This window comes from Trichechus manatus, unplaced genomic scaffold (assembly GCF_000243295.1).
Source record: "Trichechus manatus latirostris isolate Lorelei unplaced genomic scaffold, TriManLat1.0 scaffold00105, whole genome shotgun sequence".
Lineage (NCBI taxonomy): Eukaryota > Metazoa > Chordata > Mammalia > Sirenia > Trichechidae > Trichechus > Trichechus manatus.
The window spans coordinates 6,500,640-6,523,045 of NW_004444041.1; the positions used below are offsets into that span (position 1 = coordinate 6,500,640).

Sequence of the window (22,406 nt, forward strand, 5' to 3'; positions counted from 1 at the left end):
TCTCTTCATTTGATGTTCTAGGGTTTCAGGATTGTTGATTCTCTGTTTGGCTTAGTTTTTCGGATCTTTGTTGTGGAGGGACGGCGTGGTGCTTCTGCTTAGACCGCCATCTTGCCGGAGTCCTTATTTTATACTTTAAAGGTATATTATTTAGATCAACTTTACCATGTTCTGTTGTTTGCTGTGGCTACTTTTGTAATTCTAGATTAGTTGTTAGGAGACAAGTCTGTACCAACTCATAACGACCCTGTGTACAACACAATGAAATGCTCCCGGCCCTGCGCCATTCTCATAGTCATTGCTATGTGTGAGACCATTGCTATAGCCACTGTGTCAGTCCATCTCTCATTGAGGGTCTTCCTCTTTTTCAGTGACCCTCTACTTTACCAAGCATGATGTCCTTATCCAGGAACTGGTCCCTCCTGATAATATGCCCAGAGTAGGTGAGACGAAGTCTCGCTATCCTCACTTCTAAGGAGCTTTCTGGCTCTACTTCTTCCAAGACAGAATTGTTTGTTTTTCTGGCATGCCATAGTATATTCAGTATTCTCTGCCAACACCATAATTCAAAGGCATCAATTCTTCTTCATCTTCTTTATTCATTGTCTAGCTTTTGCACGCTATGAGGTGATTGAAAATACCATGGACTGGGTCAGGCACACCTTAGTCCTCAAAGTGACATCTTGCTTTTTTAACACTTTAAAGAAGTCTTTTGCAGCAGATTTGCCCAGTGCAATATGTCATTTGATTTCTTTTTTTTTTTTTTAGTGTGCTTTAAATGAAAGTTTACGGTTCAAGTTAGTTTCTCATACAAAACTTTATACACACACTGCTGTGTGACCCTAGTTGTACTCCCCATACTGTAAAAGCACACTCCTTTCCATCTGGGATTTCCCGTGTCCATTCAGCCAGCTTCTGTCGCTTTCATTTGATTTCTTGACTGCTGCTTCCATCAGCATTGACTGTGGGTCCAAGTATAATGAAATCCTTGACAACTGCAGTATTTTCTCTATTTATCATGATTTTACTTATTGGTCCAGTTGTGAGGATTTTTGTTTTATGTTAGGATGTAATCCATACTCAAGGCTATCGTCCTTGATCTTCATCAGTGTTTCAGGCCCTCTTCACTTTAGCGAGCAAGGTTACGTCATCTACATATAGCAGGTTGTTAATGAGTCTTCTTCCAGTCTTATGCTGCGTTCTTCATAGAGTCCAGTTTCTCGGATTTGCTCAGCATACACATTGAGTAAGTATGGTGAAAGGATACAACTCTGACACACACCATTCCTGACTTTAAACCATGCAGTATCCCCTTGTTCTGTTTGAACGACAGGTTTCTCATGAGCACAATTAAGTGTTCTGGAATTCCCATTCTTTGCAGTGTTATCCATAATTTATTATGTTCTACACAGTCAGATGCCTTTGCATAGTCAGTAAAACACAGGTAAACATCTTTCTGGTATTCTCTCCTTTCAGCCAGAATCCATATGATATCAGCAATAATATCCCTTGTTCTACCGATAGCCCTTGATCCTTTAATATATGTGGGCCTTAATCCATAAAGAACAAATCATCAAGTAAATAACAAAGGCTTAATTATTAACTTGTGCTCATGCTTCTTGATGAAAATAATAGTTTTCTCTGGCCAGCTGCACTAGCATTGAACTTAATACACTAAATCAATCTACATTATATGTATATACATATAAATTTATATTTACATCTATGTGTGTGTGTATTTTTGTGTACACGCACACACATACCCAAAAATCCCCCAAAAAAATATTTTTGAGTATTTTGGTTAACTTCTCCATGGTAAATATTTTTAATAATATCTAATAAATGAAAATAGAAAACCTTATATGAGGACCCATTATTGTACCCAGTTCTAAACAGAAGTATGGGGGAAGCAAAAGAAACCCCTGTGAAGCTTATTGGTGTAGGTCAAAGGCTTTTTGAAAGAAGGGTTGAAATTTTTTTTTGCGTGTGACATTATTGAGCTATAGTTTACATAAAAACCAAACCCTTGCCATCCAGTTCATTCTGACTCAGGGCAACCCTGTGTGTTTCAGAGTACAACTGCATTCCATAGGGTGTTCGAATCCACTAGCTGCTCCACAGGAGGAAAGACCTGGCGATCTGCTCCCAAAAATATCACAGTCTATGAAACACTATGGGGCAGTTCTACTCTGCCATATAGGGTCTGTAGAAGTCAGAATCGACTTGGCAGCACACAGCAGTCTTACCATGGTAGATCGCCAGGCTTTTCTTTCATGGTGCTGCTGGCTGGATTTAAACTGGCAACTTTTGGTTAGTAGCCAAGGTCGAACTGTGTGTGCCACCGAGGTACTACAGTTAACCCATTTAAGGTGTACAATGCTTTTAGTGTTTTCACAGTTGTGCAGTTACCACCACAATACATTTAAGAACATTGTCATCACCTGAAAAATAAACCCCACGCCTTTTAGAAATTATCCCCTATTCCCTGTTCCTCTATTTCTAGGCAATTACTTATCTACTTTTTTTCTCTATAGACTTTCCTATTCTGGGCATTTCATATAAATAGAATCATATAATCTGTGATCTTTGTTTACTGGCTTCTTTCATTTGCATAGTATTTTCAAGGTTCGTCATGTTGTAGCATGTAACAGTACTTCATTCTTTTTATGGCTGAATAATATTTCATTGTATGACTGTACCACATTTTGTTTATCCATTCATCAGCTGATGGACATTTATGTTGTTTGCACATTTTGGCTCTTAGAAATAATGCTGCTGTGAACTTGGGTATATACCTAGGAGTGGAATTGCTGGATTGTATGGTAACTCTATGTTTAACATTTTGAGGAATTTCGAGACAGTTTTCCAAAGTGGCTGTACCATTTTACATTACCACCAGCAGTGTATGAGGGCTCCAATTTCTCTACATCTTTGCTAACACGTGTTATTATCTGTGTTTTTGATCATAGCCATCCTGCTGGGTATGAAGTAGTATCTCCTTGTGGTTACATTTTTATGATGGTTTATGATGTTGAGCATCTTTTCATGTCTTACTGGCCATTTGTATATAGTCTATGGGGAGATGTATAGTCACATCCTTTGCCCATTTTTAGAGTTATTTTTTGAAGTATTGAGTTGTAAGAATTCTTTACATACTTATTTTGGATACAGTTCACTTATCACATGTGTGACTTGAAAATATTTTCTCCCATTCTGTGAGTTGTCTTTTTACTTTCCTGATAGTGTCCTTTGAAGCATAAAAATTTTTAATGTTGATGAAGTCCAATTTTGTTTTTTCTATTGTTGCTTGTGCTTTTGGTGTCATATCTAAGAAACCATTGCCTAATTTAAGATCATGAATATTTATTCTTATGTTTTGTTCTAAGTTTTATAGCTTTAGCTTTTTCATTTAGGTCTTTGATCCATTTTGAGTTAATTTCTCTATGTGGTCTGATGTACTGTTCCAACTTCATTTCTTTGCATGTGGCTATCCAGTGTCTTTTCTCCATTGAATTGTCTTGGCACCCTTGTCTAAAATCAATTGACCTTAATACAAGCTTTTCTTTCTGGACTCTCAATTCTATTCCATTGACCTGTATGCCTATATGTCTGTTCTTATGCCAGCGCTATGACCATGTAGTCTTGAGTATGGTAGCTTTGTAATCAATGAGCATGAGTCCTCCAATTTTGTTCTGTCTTTTCAAGATTATTTTGGCTATTCTGGCTTCTTTGTATTTCCATATGAATTTTAGGATCGATTGTCAATTTCTACAAAGAAGTCAGAAAGGATTTTGATAGGGATTGTGTTGAATCAGTAGATCAGTTTGAGGAGTATTCCCATCTTTAACAATATTAAGTCGATCCATGAACATGCGATGTCTTCCCATTTATTTAGATCTTCTTTAATTTCTTTCAGCACTGTTTTAGTTTTCAGAGTATGAGTTTTGCAATTCATTTGTTGCACTTATTCCTAAATATTTTATTCTTTTAGATGTTATTTCAAATAGAATTTTCTTAATTTTATTTTTGAGTTGTTCATTGCAAGTTTATATAAATACAATTGATTTTTTTGATACTATTTTATCCTGCAACCTTGTCGTTCTAAGAGTTTTTTTAGTGGATTCCTTAGGGTTTTCTATATACGAGATCATTCATTTTCTTGCCTAATTGCCCTGGCTAGAACCTGCAATCTAATGTTGAAAAGAAGTGGTGAGAGTAGACATCCTTGTCTTTTTCCTGATCTTAGGGGGAAAGTACTTAATCTTTCACCTTTACAGTTTAGCATCTTTTTATTTCTCCCCATATTGCTTAAATAGTTCCCTAAATGAGTAACATAGATCAGAGGTATATAGTAACAGTTACAAATACTGCTAAAAGAATGGAAATAAATTTAGGATATACTAAATCCACTGTCTCTCTGTATAGAGACTTTGGTCTCTTCTGTATATCCATTGCTCTCTGATCATAATATTTATATTAAGCAGAACAAAACAAAAAACAACCTACCGGGTATGTTCTGTACTAGGTTCGTATTCAGTGCAGTCTTCTGCAACATATACATATAAATTTATGAAACAATATAATGTACATTATATACAGAGTGGTAACCTTGAGACACTACAAGAATTTGAGTCACCAAAAGTGTATTTCCACCTACTAATAGGTATTTATTGAGCTCCTACTGGCTATAACCAAAAAAAGACAAACCAATTGCCCTCAAGTTGATTCTGACTCATGGAGACCCCACGTGTTACAGAGTAGAACTGTGCTCCATAGGGTTTTCAAGGCTGTGACTTTTTGGAAGCAGAGTGCCAGGCGTCTCTTCTGAGGTACCTCTAGGTGAGTTTCAACCCCCGCCAACCTTAAGATGGCTTCAAACTGCCAACCTTTAGTAGTTGAGCACTTAAATCATTTGTGCCATAAAGGATTCTGGGTATTGTATTCAGCGTTCTAGGGAATAAAAAGTTTAAAATATAGCCGTCCTACCCCTGGTGGTGCAGTGGTTAAAGTGTTTGGCTGCTAACCAAAAGGTCAGCAGTTCAGATTGACCAGCTGCTTCTTGGAAACCCTATGAGGAGGTTCTACTCTGCCTATAGCATCCCTATGAGTTGGAATCGACTCAATGGCAGTGGGCTTGGGTTTTTTTTTTTTTTTTTGATTACCAGGGAATGGAGGAGTCCTTGGGTGGTACAAATGATTAACTCATGCGGCTTCTAACCAAAAGGTTGAAAATTTGAGTCCACTCAGAGGTACCTTGGAAGAAAGGCCTGGCGGTCTGCTTCTGAAAAATCAGCCATTGAAAACCCTGTGGAGCACAGTTCTACTATAACACACATGGGTTCACTATGACTTGGAATCGATTCAAAACAACTGCCTTTTTTTTAAAAAAAAAAAAAAACAGGGAGTGGAGCTAATATTTATTGCACTACTGAGTGCCAAAACAAAACAAAACAAAAAAACAAACCCATTGCTGTTGGGTCGATTTTGACTCAGACTGAGTGCCAAGAACTGTGAAAAGTTCAGTCTCCCTTTAAATATGTAATCTAAATTAGGCAATATTATTCTTATTCTATAGCTGGTTAAGAATGTGAACCTTGGCTTCACTTTCTAGCTATTGAGAAACTTATTTAACTTTCCATGCTTCAGTTTCCTTAGCTGGAATAAACCAAAAACCAAACCCATTGCTGTTGAGTCGATTCTGACTCATACCAACCCTATAGGACAGAGTAGAACTGCTCCATAGGGTTTCCAAGGAGTGACTGGTGGGTTCGAGCTGCCAACCTTTTTGTTAGCAGCCAAGCTATTAACTACTGCACCACCAGGGCTCCTCAGCTGGAATAGGGAGATAATTGTCCTTACCTTATAAGGTTGTTGTGAGCATTAAATGATGTAATACATATACACCTGTTAGAGTAGTACCTGGCACATCCATAGTTAAACCAAACCAAAACTCAATATATGTTAGCTACCCTGGTGGTGCAATGGTTAAGAGCTTGGCTGCTAACCAAAACAGTTAGCAGTTCGAATCCACCAGCTTGGAAACCCTATGGGGTAGTTCTGCTCTGTTCTGTTGGGTTGCTATGAGTCAGAACTGAGACTCGACAGTAATGGCTGTCTTTTTTTTTGTTTTGGGTTATTGTTTCTTATCATTAGGAAACATAAGAAGTTAAATAACTTGACCAAGATTATAAAACTTAAATATTGGTAAAGCCAATATATAAAACTAGGTCTGTTTGACTCCAACATGTCATCTATTTATAGGACATTTAAACCTGGAGAAATAGCAAACAATTGAAGGCAGAATGTGCTAAGTGAGAAAAGAACATTAAGTGCTATAACATACAGAGTACACATAGCCTACAAAAGTGAATAAGAGAGGAGATTGAAGTTAATCTTGTCTTTTAAGGAGAAGGATGAAAAGTTAATGGATTACTTCAACATCTTCCTCGCTAGTCCCCCAACTTTCATTCTTGCTCCTTTAACTTCTGTTTCTGTATATACATCGTTCCGTTATGCTCCAGAAAAATCCTTCTAAAATCCATTCAACTTTGCTTGAATTCCCTAGTTAAAATTCTTCAATAATACTAATAGTTAATTATTGTTTGCCTACTGTATGCTAAGGTAGGAATCAGCAAGCATTTTCTGTAAAGGGCCAGATAGTATATCAGAGAGTAATTATTTTGACTTTGTGGGCCATGTAAGGTCTCTGTTGCATATTCTTCTTCTCCTTTTGTTTTTTTTTTTTGACACACTTTTAAAAATGTAAAAACTATTCTTTGCTGGCCAATTAGGCTGTAGATTTCTGACCTCTGTTCTAGGAGATTTAGATGAATTATTTCTTATTAACAATGCTGGCAAATTTTATATCTCATTTCCCCTTATTACAATCCTGGCAAAATCGATATTATTAATCTTTATTTTATAGTTGGAAGCCCTGGTGGCGCAGTAGTTAAAAGCTCAGCTGCTAACCAAAAGGTTGGCAGTTCGAAACTGAAACTTGTAGGGGTAAATTTAATGAAGGTCACATACATAGCAGGTAAATGAGGGAGCTAGAGTTCAGATTTAGGTTACTGGAATTCCTAAACTTGTGTATGTCCCAGGATATTCTGATGCTTCCTATTGCTTTCAGAATAAAATGCAGATTTTATAGCGTTATGGGTAAGGTCCATTATGATCTTGTTCTTGCTTATCTTTCCAGTTTTATCATTTATTACATTTCTCTGTCAGACCATATTCCCCAGCCTACCAGTACTGAGTGACTTATAGCCTGGTCTATGCTTTATATGTGCCTACAATACTTTATGACCTCACTGACTTCTTTAATAATTCACCTCAGGTGCTCCCTACTCTGGGAAACTTTACCTGACACCTCTAGTGTTTGTTTTATGCTCTTTCACTGTGCTCCCCTGGTATCCTCTGCATTCCTCTTCCATAGCAGCTATCACATTGTCTTGTATTTATCTGGTTTATGTCTGCTTTTCCACGATTGAGACTTTTAAAGGCAGGTATATATACTTCACCTTTCTATCTCCAGCTTGATAGATAGAAGGGGTTTGATACAGTTTTTGGTATATATTGTTGTGTGTTGTCAAGTCAATTGTGACTCATAGCAGTCCTATATGATAGGGTAGAACTGTCCCATAGGATTCCTAGGCTGTAATCTTTACAGGAGCAGATTGCCCTGTGTTTTCTCCCACAGAGTTGCTGGTGGGTTCCAATAGCTGACCTTTCGGTTAACAGCCAGGCGCTTAACCATTTCACCACCAGTAGGGAGTTAATAAATGTTTATTAAAAGAATGCATAATAAAATGGCATTGCATGGGGGAAATTATATCAATAAATATGTACTGGCAGAAAGGCACAAATCCACATTCAAGGCTGAGAGGGAAATTGAGTTAATTTTTTGTTATCTTCTAGGGCTTGAGTGGGAGCAGTGAGGCTGGTAAAGCAGACTGGAGCATGACAATGGAAGGGTTTGAATGCCTGGATAAGAAATTTTAATTTTATCCTAGGGTCACTGATATAAGATTGCAACTCTAGAGCAGCAGATGTTTTTTTGTTTTTTGTTTTTACACTCTGTAAACTGGTGTTCTCCTATTAATACCTGAATTTTATGCTGTAATATTATTTTAGATTATATTTTATGGGACATTCATTAGCTATACAATTGTTTTGATTAATAGTGACTGCAGATGTGGTTCTAGAATCTCATAACTATCAGTAGTGCTATTAAAGACATTGGAGCCCAATGAATGATTTTGAGCAGATTGATGACAATCTGAAAATGGTTTTTAAAGATTAGTCTCGCTGAGACATGTAGAATCAGTTGAGGAATAGGAATGGAAGGAGAGAAACTTTTTTTTTTTTTTAAAGTTAAAATAGAAAGTAGTAAGTCAAGAAATAGATCTTTTTCAGTTGGGATACAGAGGAAAGCTTATAGGTGACATTGGTGATTGAACATGAAGGAGAAGTCAGGTGATTGAGAAATCAGAAGGAGAAAGTTTGGGGAATATTGAGTTTTGTGTTAGACAAATTGATTAAACTTGGAGTGATTTCTGTTGTTGCCTGAATTTAGGCCTTGATTACTTTTGCTGGAGTAATTAGAATAGCTTCATGATTGGTCTCCCTTACAAATTCTAATGGATAGATTCTTTTTTTTTTTTTCTGACATATATACGTATATATAATTGTACTTTAGATGAAGGTTTACAGAGCGAATTAGTGTCTCATTAAACAATACACATACTGTTTTGTGGCATTGGTTGCCAACCCCACGACATGTCAACACTCCCCTTCTCGACCTTGGGTTCCATGTTACTAGCTTTCCTGTCCCCTCCTGCCTTCTTGTCCTTGCCCCTGGGCTGGTGTGCCCATTTAGTCTTATTTTATTTTATGGGCTTGTCTAATCTTTGGCTGAAGGGCGAACCTCAGGAGTGACTTCATTACTGAGGTATAAGGGCGTCTTGGGGCCATACTCTTGGGGTTTCTCCTTCCAGTCTCTGTCAGACCAGCAAGTCTGCTTTTTTTTTTTTTTTTTCTGGTGAGTTTTTTCGTTCTACATTTTTCTCCAGCTCTGTCCGGAACCCTCTATTGTGATACCTGTCAGAGTAGTCAGTGGTGGTAGCTGGGCACCATCTAGTTGTGCTGGACTCAGTTTAGTGGAGACTGTGGTAATTGTGGTCGGTTAGCCCTTCAGACTAATCTTTCCCTTGTGGCTTTGGTTCTTCATTCTCCTTTGCTCTGGACGGGGTGAGACCAGTGGAGTATCTTAGATGGCTGCTCACAGATGCTACTCACCAAAGTAGAATGTAGAACATTTTCTTTATAAACTATGTTATGCCAGTTGAGCTCGGTGTTCCACGAGACCATGGTCCTCACAGCCCTCAGACCAGTAATTTGGTCCCTCAGGGAGTTTGGTTGTGTCTATGAAGCTTCCATGACCTTAATGGATGGGTTCTTAACTTTTGTTTGGTGCTATGGACCCTTTGGCTGTCTAAAGAAGACTGGATCCTTTCTAAAATAACAAGTTTAAAGGAAGGAAGGAAAATTAAATGGATTATAAAAGAATCTATTATTTAAAAAAATACATAATAGAAACGAATTTGTGCTATAGTAATATATGTGGTTCTTTATTAAGACGTTTAAATAATGAGATCTAGTAGTGAGTCTAACTACCATAATTTTCAAGTGATGATGTGTGTAGATATTTTGAAGGATCTGTAACAACTATAATGTGATATGAAAATATAATTTCTGTTAACAAAAATCACAGGTATTGCTAATACTATTACGGTAGGTTACCCAGGTCCTAATTAAGGAAATACCAAATTTTAATTAGAGGTTAGCAAAAATAAAGATAGAATGTTCTTCCTATACAAATTCACAGATTTCCTGAGGTCTTTGGACCCCGGGTTAATAATTCTTGCTCGTATTGTCTCTTGGTTTCAGTCTGTTCTGTGAGTTTTTGTCATATTAATATACTTTTCTTCACAAATAGTTATATTTTTTATGCCTTTTGTAATACATGCTCTTTGTAAAACAATTCAAGTGATACTGAAGAGCATAATTTTCTGGTTATCCTACCTCATGGAGATTAAGACTCTTAGTAGCTTAATATATGTAGTGCCATTACCTGCCAATATGTGATTATATAACTGCATAAAAACACAAATAGAATTATACTGTATATACTGTTCTTTAACTTTCTCTTTTATTTAACAACATATCATGACCATTTTTCCATTAATACACATACCCCATGCTTTAAAAAATTTATATCATTAAAAAAATTTGAGATATACTTCACATAACATAAAATTCACCATTTTAAAGTGTACACTTCACCGATTTTTACTATAGTCAATATGTTGTGAACCACACCACTGTCTTGTTCCAGAATATTTCCATCACTCCAATTCCCCCATACCCCCATTCCATGGCAACCACTAATCTGCCTTCCGTCTCTATAGATTTGACTATCCTGGATATTTCATATATACGGAATCATATAATATGTGGCTTTTTGTGTCTGGCTTCTTTCACTTAGCTTAATGTTTTCAAGGTTTTTCCATGTTGTAGCATGTAACAGCACTTCATTTTTTTAATGACTGAATACTGTTCTGTTGTCTGGATTTGTATTTTGTTTATCCATCAGTGGATGGACATTTGTATTTCCACTTGTTTAGCTATTATAAATAATGCTGATATGGACATTCATGTATGGATTTTTGTGTGGACGTATGTTTTCAGTTCTCTTGCATATATTCCTAGGAGTACAGTTGCTGGATCATATGGTAGCTCTGTGTTTAACTTTTTGAGGAACTGCCAAACTTTTCCACAGTGGCTGTACCATTTTACATTCCCACACCTCATGCTTCTTAATACCTGAATTGTAATCCATTTTATGCATGTACCGTAATTTGTTCAGTCACATATTGATTGGCAGTTAATTAATTTCTGTTTTTGACAGTTATCAGCACTAACACAGTGAAAAGACATATACACCTTCGCACACCCTTTTACTTTCTTGAAGTGGAATTGCTGAATTAAAGTGATTGCACGACTAAATTTTGATAACATCTTGTTAGATTGCCCTTCAAAAATGTATAAAGTGTAGTCCTACCAGTTGTTGTTTGTTGTTGATGTTGCTGTCATGTTGGCTCCTACTCATGGCGACCTTACTTATAACAGAACGAAATGTTGCCTGATTCCTTGCCATCTGTATGATTGTTGGTATTTTTGAGTCCATTATTGTGGCCCTTGTTTCAGTCCATGTTATTGATGGTTTCCCTCGTTTTCACAGACCCTCTGGTTTACCAAACGTGATGTCCTTTTCTAGTGATTGGTTTCTTCTAATGAGGTATCCAAAGTAAGTGAGCCAAAGTCTTGCCATCCTCACTTCTAAGGAGCATTCTGTTTATATTCTAAGACTGATTTGGTCACTCTTCTGGCAGTCCACGGTATATTCTGTATTTTTCACCAACATCGCAATTCAAAAGCATCAGTTCTTCTTCTGTCTTAGTTTTCCATTGTCCAGCTTTCACATGCATATGAGGTAATTGAAAAGACTATCGCTTAGGGTAGGGAGCACCCTAGTCATCAAAGTGACATCTGTGCTTTTTAAAAGATTTTCCCAAATTCTTACTTACATTGGTGGTGCAGTGGTTAACAACTCAGCTGCTAAACAGAAGGTCAGCAGTTTAAATCCACCAGCTGCTCCTTGGAAACCATATGGGGCAGTTCTACTGTGTCCTATAGGGTTGCTGGGAGTTGGAAGCGACTGGACAGCAATGTTTTTTTTTTATTTTTTAAATTTACATTGTTAGTCTTTACCATTCATTCTGATAATAAAAATGCATATATATGTTGAAATGTGCAATTTTTGAATAGTGGAGTTACTTTTTTTTTTGGCCACTGAGTCTATTATTTTTTGATTTGCCTGATCATGACTTTTGCCCCCAATTTTTCTGTTGTGGTGTTTATTTTTTTTCTTATTGATTTGTCAGAGTTGTTTATATTTTAGAAATATTACCTTCTTGTCCATTATAAATATTGCAGAAACCTTTTGTTCCAGTTTTCTGTTTACCTTTGGATTTTATGACAGCACTTTGCTTTAGAGTCATTTAAAATATTTTTGTTGGTTTAGTCTGTTATTCTTTTTCTTTGTGGTTTTTGCCTTGCTTAGAAAAGTTTTCTACACCCCAAGATTATAAGAATATTATTTTACTTTTTTTTTGAGGAATGTCTAAAATTAAACTTGTCACAGTGTAGTAATAATAGGAAATTGGATTTTCTATTTGGACTGACTGGTGTTCAAATTCTAGTCCAGCCACTTTCTAACTGTGAGGTATTGGATATATCACAACTTCTCTGTACCTCCACTTACTCATCTGTAAAATGGCAATTAATAAATTATAGCTTATAATTTTAGTGAAATTAAATGAAATAACACATACAAACTTTCTAGCACACTATCTGGACACATAGTGGGTATTCATTGTATATGTTCTTATCTTTTCCACTCATAAACTTGATCTTCCTTCAGCCAATTAAAATCTGGTCCAGGAGATAAGGAAGGGAAAGTTTCAAGAAATAGAATGTGATCTTTGGTTTTAAAAACTAGAGATGAGTACTAACCGAACAGGGACCTGAAAATTGATTTAGCAGTTAGAAAGTACTAGTAATCTAGGGGAAACCCTGGTGGCGTAATGGTTAAGAGTTTGGCTGTTAACCAAAAGGCCGGCAGTTCCAATCCACCAGGTGTTCCTTGGAAATGCTATGGGGAAGTTCTACTCTGTCCTATCATTTATGTTTATTGAGAACATTCTTCACTAGAGTGATGAGAGAGGCATCTGTATCTTAGTAGGATGAGGTCTAAAGCCTTAAAACTTACATGAAGGATGATACATGCATATGTAACATGTATCTATCATTATGATATCTGTGAGAAATAATTGTAAATTTATCCTTTTCTTTCATTGTTAGAATGCTAGTGAAGGGATAGGGATAGCAATACTAACGTATATATGATACATTTGTATTTGAGTCCCTGAATGGTGCAAACGATTAACACGCTGGGCTGCTAACTGAAAGGTTGGAGGTTTTAGTTCACCCATAGGCCCCCAGAAGAAAGGCTTGTCGATCTGCTGCTGAAAAGCCAGCCACTGAAAATCCTACGGAGTATAATTCTACTCTGACACACATGGGATTGCTATGAGTCACAACTGGAAAAAAATATATTTATTGCGTGTGTAAATTATACACACAGATAACTTTTACTGTTATTAGTTACAAATTATAGTATTTGTAACGCCACTTCACAATTAGTTATCAACCTGATCAAGAACTACTGTTCCATATGAACTTTGTTCTTCTTAGTAGCTCAGTAGCTCTTTTATGGAATTTATACACATTCTTCATTAAATTACAGTTATTTGTAAACAGTGTTGTATGTCTTTTGTGGAAAGCAACTTTAAATACATTTATGAAAAAGATGGGAAATAGATAAATGTTTATCATATAGTAATTGTTCACATTTTCTCATTTTCTTGGCTCCATGTTAAAGTTTTTGGATAGGGGGACGACACGGTTCTTTCACATAATGGACTTTTGATAAATGTTTATAAATGTTACATTTTCTTTTTCTTTTTTTGTAAAACCAAAATAAGTTGGGTTTTTTAATATGTTAAGAAAAATAAATGTTTATTTAGCTCTTCCTCGTGGAGAAATAATAGATAAGGATTTTGGGCAACTGTGCCCCAGAAAATAACATCAAATCCTATTTCTTGACTCTAGGGTAGCAGTTTATTGTTTCTACTCTATTGTATGTATACTGTCCTCGTTTTGTCAGCTTCAAAATAAGGAGAAGGAAGTTTGTATTGGTTAGTTTGGGAGGAAGGTAATGAGTTTAAGTAACAAAACAGGAAATTTGCCCCTCTGTGACCTTTGATGAGTTTGGAAGTTGGCATTTTGACTGCAGGGTTGAAATTCAGAAGAGTATTATATTTAGTTTGTTGCTTTTGCAGATTATCTGTCTGCCAGGAAAATACAGGAATCCAAGTTAAAGGCTCTGCTACTTTTGTGGGAAATGATGAACAATACTTTGCCTTCTGCTGACAGAATCTGGGTATCTGTATTTTACAGTGGCTGGATTTTGCTTTCACATAGAGCCAAATTATCCTTTTCCTGAAACCAAGCTTGACTCAAAGCCTTCGTAAGTTCTCTTATTTTTTTATCCTTATAAACAACTATTTTAGGAACCATTTTAAAGCTGACACCCCTTCCCTTCAAACCTTTTCCGCTCCATACAAAGCACACAACCTTTTTGGCAGTCCTTTGTATGAATAGAGTGGGTTACTCTTGTTAGGCATTTATTCTTGCCAAAAAGTTAAGGGTTAGCTCTTTGTTTAATGCTGTCTGTTTTGGATCAATGTGAGTCAGCATTGGCCCTACTTTCCTTTTAAGTTCTTTCATAATTAAGATACTGGCACCTTGGAACCCTTTCCTGGATGGAGCTTTTGTTTTACTTTATCAGGCTTTATCCCAGATTTTGGTTACTAAGGTTTTTCTGTTCGACACCAGTGTTTTTAATAAAGACTTATAGATTTAGATATGGCTTTTCCAAATTCTAACATTTACTATTCTCAAAATAGTAAAACTAGTTTAAACACCTCTTCATTTTGCTGTGTACGTCTAATTCTGGAGTGTTGTTGTGTAATTTGGCTCACGGTAGAAGTACGGGACAGCTATTATGGTTACTCTCAGACATTCATATTGGTCAAAATTTTGTGTTCAGGGTTTAATTAAAAATATTTTTCCTGAAGAAATAGAAGAAGAGCTAAGATAATTAAGCAAGATATTAATTATGAAAATGATTCAATAGTTAAATCATTAGTTTTTGATACTATTGAGTTTTCTGGTAATTGAAACCAAACAACTTCTTGAATTAGTATTTAAATTATCTTGATGCAACCCAACATTCTTTGTACATGGATGGTTTTCTACTTATTTAAGCTTACTCAGATACTATATTTGTGAAATAAGTACTCAATTCTTTGCTTTTACACAGCACTGCAGATACAGAATCTGAAGTTGGAAGGCAGGAAAAGGAAAAAAAAATGAAGGATTTTGTGTGAAGTGTTAGAATGTTACTTCAGTTTCCCCCCCGCCCCCACATTTAAACATGTTGCGTTGAGTCTGATTTTTCCAGTATATTTGTTACTTTGAGTGCTATGAACTCTTACACTCTTGATATGCTTACTTCTTAACAATGTGGTTTATCTAGATGATCTGTGATCCTTTTACAGCTGCCCTTCCAACTTCCCTCAGTTTGAGTCTCAACATATTTATAGCAACAAAGATGTTTTCATTTCTGGTGGGTTTGAAAACACAAACTGCTGTGGATTCTTATTTACCATCTTTCAGATTGCAGAGCCAGTTGATTTAGAAGAATAATTATCTTTAGACTTGCTTGCTGTTGATCAGCAGTTTTAGAAAAATTCCTTCAGTAATTGTTCTGATCTTCTTAACTGTAGATATCCTTTTGAATAAAGTACTCTTGTCCTTTTTTCTGTTTGGTTTGTGTTCTTGGTTTTTTTATTCTCTCATTTGACTTTGGTAGGTTAACTATAGTGGAAAAGAGAGAAGTTCAAAGGGGAATTTGCAGTAATCAGATCAAGTGACCCTGATGATCATTATTTTATGGAGAATACTGGAGAATAAACAAATGACTTTGCATGTTTATCCTTGAACACATGCCAGATGTATTGGGTAGATCCATCCGGACTTCATAGTAGCATCTTGAGTATTTAATAGGGTGAAAACTTTGTTCTCTTTCTGTGGCTTCTTTTTCTGCTTACCTGGATGTATCGACTACCCCATTAAAGAGGGATATGGAGCTCTGTTGGGGTTAGGCTGACAGAGAATTTGGGGGACAAGAATAGAAGTTTAAAAAATCCCAAATCATTTTTCCTATTTTATCAGTTTCTGTATTAATGACTAGAGTAGGAGATGAGAGAGAGGGTCTTTTGATGTAAGAATTCATTAGAGACATGAGATATGGTTTCTCTTATGTTATCTCTGGAGCCCTGGTCGCGCGGTGTTTAAGCGTTCGGCTGCTAACCAAAAGGTCAGCAGTTCGAATCCACCAGCTGCTCCTTGGAAACCCTATGGGACAGTTCTCCTCCTTCCTATGAGTTGGAATTGACTCAACAGCAATGGGTTTGGTTTTTTGTTTTTATGTTATCTTTAAATCTGTTTAATAGTAAACTGCACTTTAATGAGTGTTACATTTGTTTTCATATGCTGGAAAAACGAACTTAGTCTATGTAGTCTATTCAGGTTACTTCAATTCAGGGTGTTAGGGGTATGATGGTAATTAAACTTTGATATTCCTATGTCTCTATCCATACTATCATCTTATCCTGCTGGTTGCTTCTCTCCTTGGGGACCCTAAGGGGGCTATACATATGAAGAATAAATGAGACTTGATCGTTAACTTATGAATATGTAAGACTTGTGTTGGGCTGTTTTAAAATCAAGGCTTTTTAGGGCCACCTACTCTTCAGCTCTCCTGCTTCTAGATCAATTTTTAGAAAATCAATTTGCTTAAGAATCAATTTGTTAAAATTACCAAAACTGGTTTCTTTCACTCAACAAAATTATTTTGAAATTTAACTGTGTTGTTGCGTTTATCAATGGTTCATTTCCTTCTTATTGCTGAGTAGTATTTTATTGTATAGATTTACCACAATTTATCTGTTAGCCTGTTGATACCATTAGAAGTGTTTCCAGTTTTTTACTATTATAAATAAAGCTACTAAGAAAAGGTCAGGATCAAGTCTGTGTGGACATATATTTTCATTTCTTTTGAGTAATTATCTAGGAGTGGAATGCCTAGGTCGTGTAAGTATATAACTTTTTACAAAACTGCCAGACTGTTTTCCAAAGTGGTTATACCTGCAGTGTGTGCGAGTTTCAGTTCCACATTTTTGCCTGGTCAGTTTTTTAAATTTAAATGTGTAGTGGTATCTTATTGTGGTTTAATTTTCATTTCCCTAATAACTAATGACATTGAGCATCTTTTCAAGTGCTTATTTGCCATCTATAGATCTTCTTTGGTGAAGTGCCTGTTAAAATCTTTTGCTTATTAAATTTTATTTCTTCTTCTTACCAAGTTTGGAGGATTCTTTGTTTATGCTGGATGTACGTTCTTTATCATATGTATGATTTACAAATTTTTTTGTCAGTCTCTTCTTTTTTGTTTGTTTGTTTTCTTAGTGTCTTCAAAGAGCAGAAGTTCTTGATTTTGAGGAAGTCCAGTATCAGTTTTTTTGTTTACTGGATTGTGCTATATATAGATATATATTTTTGGTATTTAAGAAATCTTTGCCAAACCCATGATCACTAAGATTTTCTCCTGTGTTTTTTCCTAGGTGTTGTATAGCTTTAACTTGTACATTAAGGCTTGTGATCCATTTTGAGTTAATTTTTGTATGTGACATGAGGTAAACATTGTGGTTTATCTTTGCATATGGCTACCTAATTATTAAGGAGCCTGTGGTACAGTGGCTAAGTGCTTGGCTGCTAATCGAAAGGTTGGCGGTTTGAACCCACTCAGCTGCTCTTTGGGAGAAAGACCTGGCGATCTGCTCCAGTAAAACCTAGAAAACCCTATGAAGTAGTTCTTTTCTGTCACATGGGGTTGCTGTGCCTGACAACAAGATCTTACTGTTACAGGATCATTTGTTAAAGATTATCCTTTCTCCTTGAATTGCATTGGTACCTTTGTTGACAAATAATTGACCATGTATGTGTGAGTCTACTTCTAGACTCTTTGTTTTGTTCTGTTGATCTGTTTGTCTATCTTTATGCCAATACCCCACTGCCGTGATTACTGTAGGTTTATAACAATTCTTGAAATTAGTGTAAATCCTCCAATTTTATTTTTCCTTTTCAGTGTTTCAAACTTTTCAAAGTTGTTTTGGCTATTGTAGGTCTTTTGTATTTCACTATAACTTTTAGAATAAGCTTTTTCAGTATTTACAAAAATATCTGCTAGGATTTGATTAGAATTCTCTGCAAACTATAGTTGAGTTTGGGGGAGAATTAACATCTTAACAATATTGAGTCTTCTGATCTGTGAACATGATGCATGTCTCCATTTATTTAACTGTTTAATTTCTCTCAGCTATATGTTGCTGTGTTGCAGTTTTCAGTGTGCATTTCTTGCATGTCTTTTTCATATTAATCCCTGAGTATTTCATAATTTTTGATGCTATTGTAAATGGTATTGTTTAAAAATTCCAATTTCTGATTGCGTGTTACTTGTTTATGTAGATGTACAATGGAGTTTTTTGGGGGGAGGGGTTATGTTTATCTTGTATCCTGAAACCGTGCTAAGGTTATCAATTCTAGTAACTTTTTTATAGATTCTATAGAATTTTCTATCTGTATACAATCAAGTTTCTGTGGATAAAGGTGAGATTAAGTCTTCCTTCTGATATCAATGCCTTTTATGCTTTTTCTTGCCTGATTGCATGAGGTAGAACCTTCACTACAAAGTTGAATAGAAGAAGTGAGATCAGACATCCTTACATTCTTCCTGATGTTAAGAGGAAAGCATACAGAATTTCACTATTCAGTTTGAAGTTAGCTATAGGTTTTTCATACCATATAACAGGTTAAGCACTTTCTTTTTTTTTTTTTTTAATTGTACTTTAGATGAAGGTTTACAGAACAAATAGTTTCTCATTAAACAGTTAGTACACATAGTGTTTTATGACAATGGTTAACAACTCCACGACAAGTCAACACTGTCCCTTCTTGACTTTGGGTTCCCTATTACCAGCTTTCCTGTCCCCTCCTGCTTTCTAGTGCTTGTCCCTGGATGGTTGTGCCCCATTAGTCTTGTTCTGTTTTATGGGGTTGTCTAATCTTTGCTGAACGGTGAACCTCGGAAGTGACTTCATTACTGAGCTAAAAGGGTGTCCGGGGGCCATACTCTCGGGGTTTCTCCAGTCTCTGTCAGGCCAGTGAGTCTGGTCTTTTTTTGTGTGCTAGAATTTTGTTCTGTATCCTTCTACAGCTCTGTCCCGCACCCTCTGTTGAGATCCCTGTCAGAACAGTCAGTGGTGGTAGCCGGGCACATCCAGTTGTACTGGACCCAGTCTGGTGGAGGCCTTGATAGCTGTGGTCCATTAGTCCTTTGGACCAGTCTTTTCCTTGTATCTTGTTCTCTTCATTCTCCCTTGCTCCCGAAGGGGTGAAACCAGTGGAGTATCTTAGATGGCTGCTCACAGGCTTTTAAGACCCCAGACACTACTAACCAAGGTAGAATGTAGAACATTGTCTTTATAAACTGTGTTATGCCAATTGAGCTAGATGTTCCCTGAGACCATGGTCCCCACAGCCCTCCGCCCAGCAATTCAGTCCCTCAGGGAGTTTGGATGTGTCTGTGGAGCTTCCATGATCTTCCCTTGTACAAGTTGTGCTGGCTTCCCCAGTATTGTGTACTGTCTCACCCTTCACCAAAGACACCACTTACCTATTGTCTAGTTAGTATTCCCGCCCCACCCTTCCCATCCCTCGTAACCAACAAAGATTGTTACTTTTTGTGTGTAAACTTTTTCATGAGTTTTTACAATAGAGGTGTCATACAGCATTTGTCATTTTGTGATTGACTTATTTCACTCAGCATAATGTCCTCCAGTTTGATCCATGTTATGAGATGCTTCACAGATTCGTCATTGTTCTTTCTCGTTGCATAGTACTCCGTTGTGTGTATGTACCATTGTTTGTTTACCCATTCATCTGTTGATGGGCATCGAGGTTGTTTCCATCTTTTCGCTATTGTGAACAGTGCTGCCATGAACATGGGCGTGCATCTGTCTATTTATGTGATGGCTCTTATTTCTCTAGGATATATTTCTATGAGTGGGATTGCTGGATCGTATGGTATTTCTGTTTCTAGCTTTCTAAGGAAGCACCATATCATTTTCCAAAATGGTTGTATCATTATGCATTCCACAGCAGTGCATAAGAGTTCTGATCTCCCCACAGCTTCTCCAACATTTGTTATTTCCAGTGTTTTTGATTTGTGCCAGTAATGCCGGGGGTGAGATGGTATCTCATTGTGGTTTTAATTTGCATTTCTCTAATGGCTAGTGACTGCGAGCATTTCCTCATGTGTCTGTTGGCCCCTTGAATGTCTTCTTTGGTGAAGTGTCTGTTCATTTCCTTTGCCCATTTTTTAATAGGATTATTTGTTTTTTTTGTTGTAGAGGTATTGGATTTTCTTGCAGATTTTAGAGATTAGACGTTTGTCTGACTTGTAATGTCCAAAAATTTTTTTTCAGTCTGTAGGTTCTGTTTTTACTCTTTTGGTGAAGTCTTGATGAGCATAGGTGTTTAATTTTTAGAAGATCCCAGTTATCTAGCTTATCTTCTGGAGTTTGTGTGTTGTTCGTTATGGTTTGTATCCTGTTAATGCCATGTATTAGGGCCTCTAGCATTGATCCTATTTTTTCTTCTATGAACTTTGTAGTTTTTGGCTTTATATTTAGGTCTTTGATCGATTTTGAATTAATTTTTGTTTATGGTGTGAGGTATGGGTCCTATTTCATTTTTTTGCACATGGTCATCCAGTTTTACCAGCACCATTTGTTAAAAAAACTGTTCCCCATTTGATGGACCTTGGGCCCTTCTCAAAGATCAGGTGACCGTAGGTGAATGGATTTACATCTAGGTTCTCAATTCTGTTCCATTGGTCAATGTACCAGGCTGTTTTGACTACTGTAGCTGTATAGTAGGTTCTGAGGTTGGGTAGTGTGAGTCCTTCTACTTTATTTTTCTTCTTCAATAGTGCTTTACTTATCCGGGGGTTCTTCCCTTTCCATATAAAGTTAATGATTAGTTTTTCCATTTCTTTGAAGAATGTTGTTGGTATTTGGATCGGGATTACATTGTATTTGTAAATTGCTTTGGGTAAAATTGTCATTTTCACAATGTTGAGTCTACCTATCCATGAGCATGGTATGTTTTTCCATTTATGTAGATCTCTTTTGGTTTCTTGCAGTAGTGTTTTGTAGTTTTCTTTGTATAGGTCTCTTACATCCCTGGTTAGATTTATTCCTAAGTATTTTATTTTTTTAGAGGCTATTATAAATGGTATTGTTTTCCTGATTTCCTTTTCATCGTTCTCTTCGTTGGTGTATAGGAATCCAACTGATTTTTGAATGTTTATCTTGTATCCTGCTACTCCAGTGAATCTTTCTATTAGTTCCAGTAGTTTCCTCGTGGAGTCTTTAGGATTTTCTATGTATAGCACCATATCATCTGCAAACAGGGACAGTTTAACTTCTTCGTTACCAGTTTGGATGCCCTTTATTTCTTTTTCTTGCCTTATTGCTCTAGCTAGGACTTCCAGCATAATGTTAAATAGAAGTGGTGATAAAAGGCATCCTTGTCTTGTTCCTGTTCTCGAGGGAGTGTTTTCAGCCTTTCTCCATTAAGAATGATGTTGGCCATTGGTTTTGCATAGATGCCCTTTATTATGTTGAGAAATTTCCCTTCTATACCTGTTTTATTGAGAGTTTTTATCAGGAATGTGTGTTGGACTTTATCAATTGCCTTTTCTGTGTCAATTGAGATGATCGTGTGATTATTTTATTTATGTGGTTGATTACGTTGATTGATTTTCTAACGGTGAACCATCCTTGCATACCTGGTATGAATCCTACTTGGTCGTGGTGTATTATTTTTTTGATTTGATGCTGAATTCTATTGGCTGGAACTTTGTTGAGAATATTTGCATCTATATTCATGAAGGATATTGGTCTTTAATTTTTTTTTTTTTTTTTGTGGCGTCTTTGCCTGGTTTTGGTATCAGGGTTATACTGCTTTCATAGAATGAATTCGAAAGTTTTGCTTCCTTTCCTGTGTTTTGAAATAGTTTGAGTAGTACTGGTATAAGCTCTTCTCTGAATGGTAGAATTCTCCAGTGAAGCCGTGTGGGTCAGGGCTTTTTTTTGTTGGCCATTTTTTAATTACCTTTTTAGTCTCTTCTCCTGTTATGGGTCTGTTCAGATTTTCAGCGTCACTTTGTGTTAGTTTGGATAGGTAGTGTGTTTCTGGAAATTTATCCATTTCCTCTAGGTTTTCAAATTTGTTGGGGTATAGTTTTTCATAATACTCTGTTATGATTCTTTTTATTTCAGTTGGGTTTGTTTTAATATCCCCCATTTTATTTCTTCTTTGGGTTATTTGCATCCTCTCTTGTTTTTCTTTTGTCAGGTTGGCCAGTGGTTTGTCGATTTTGTTGATCCTTTCAAAGAACCAACTTTTGGTTTTGTTGATTCTTTCTATTGTTTTTCTGTTCTCTATTTCATTTATTTCTGCTCTGATCTTTA

At 36.3% G+C, this 22,406-nt stretch overlaps 1 protein-coding gene across 4 annotated transcripts in view; it reads left to right on the forward strand.

Annotated features, from left to right (window-relative positions):
* The window catches only part of CNOT6L (CCR4-NOT transcription complex subunit 6 like), a 133,374-nt gene that overhangs the window by 13,156 nt on the left and 97,812 nt on the right, over positions 1-22,406 (forward strand). The window contains exon 1 of one of the 4 annotated variants that reach the window (XM_023737618.1): positions 11,752-14,212. The exons of the other annotated variants lie outside the window; for them this stretch is intronic. The gene's annotated coding sequence lies outside the window, so the exon portion shown is untranslated. Of the gene's footprint in view, positions 1-11,751; positions 14,213-22,406 lie in introns of those variants that run through there. 4 annotated transcript variants of the gene reach the window in all.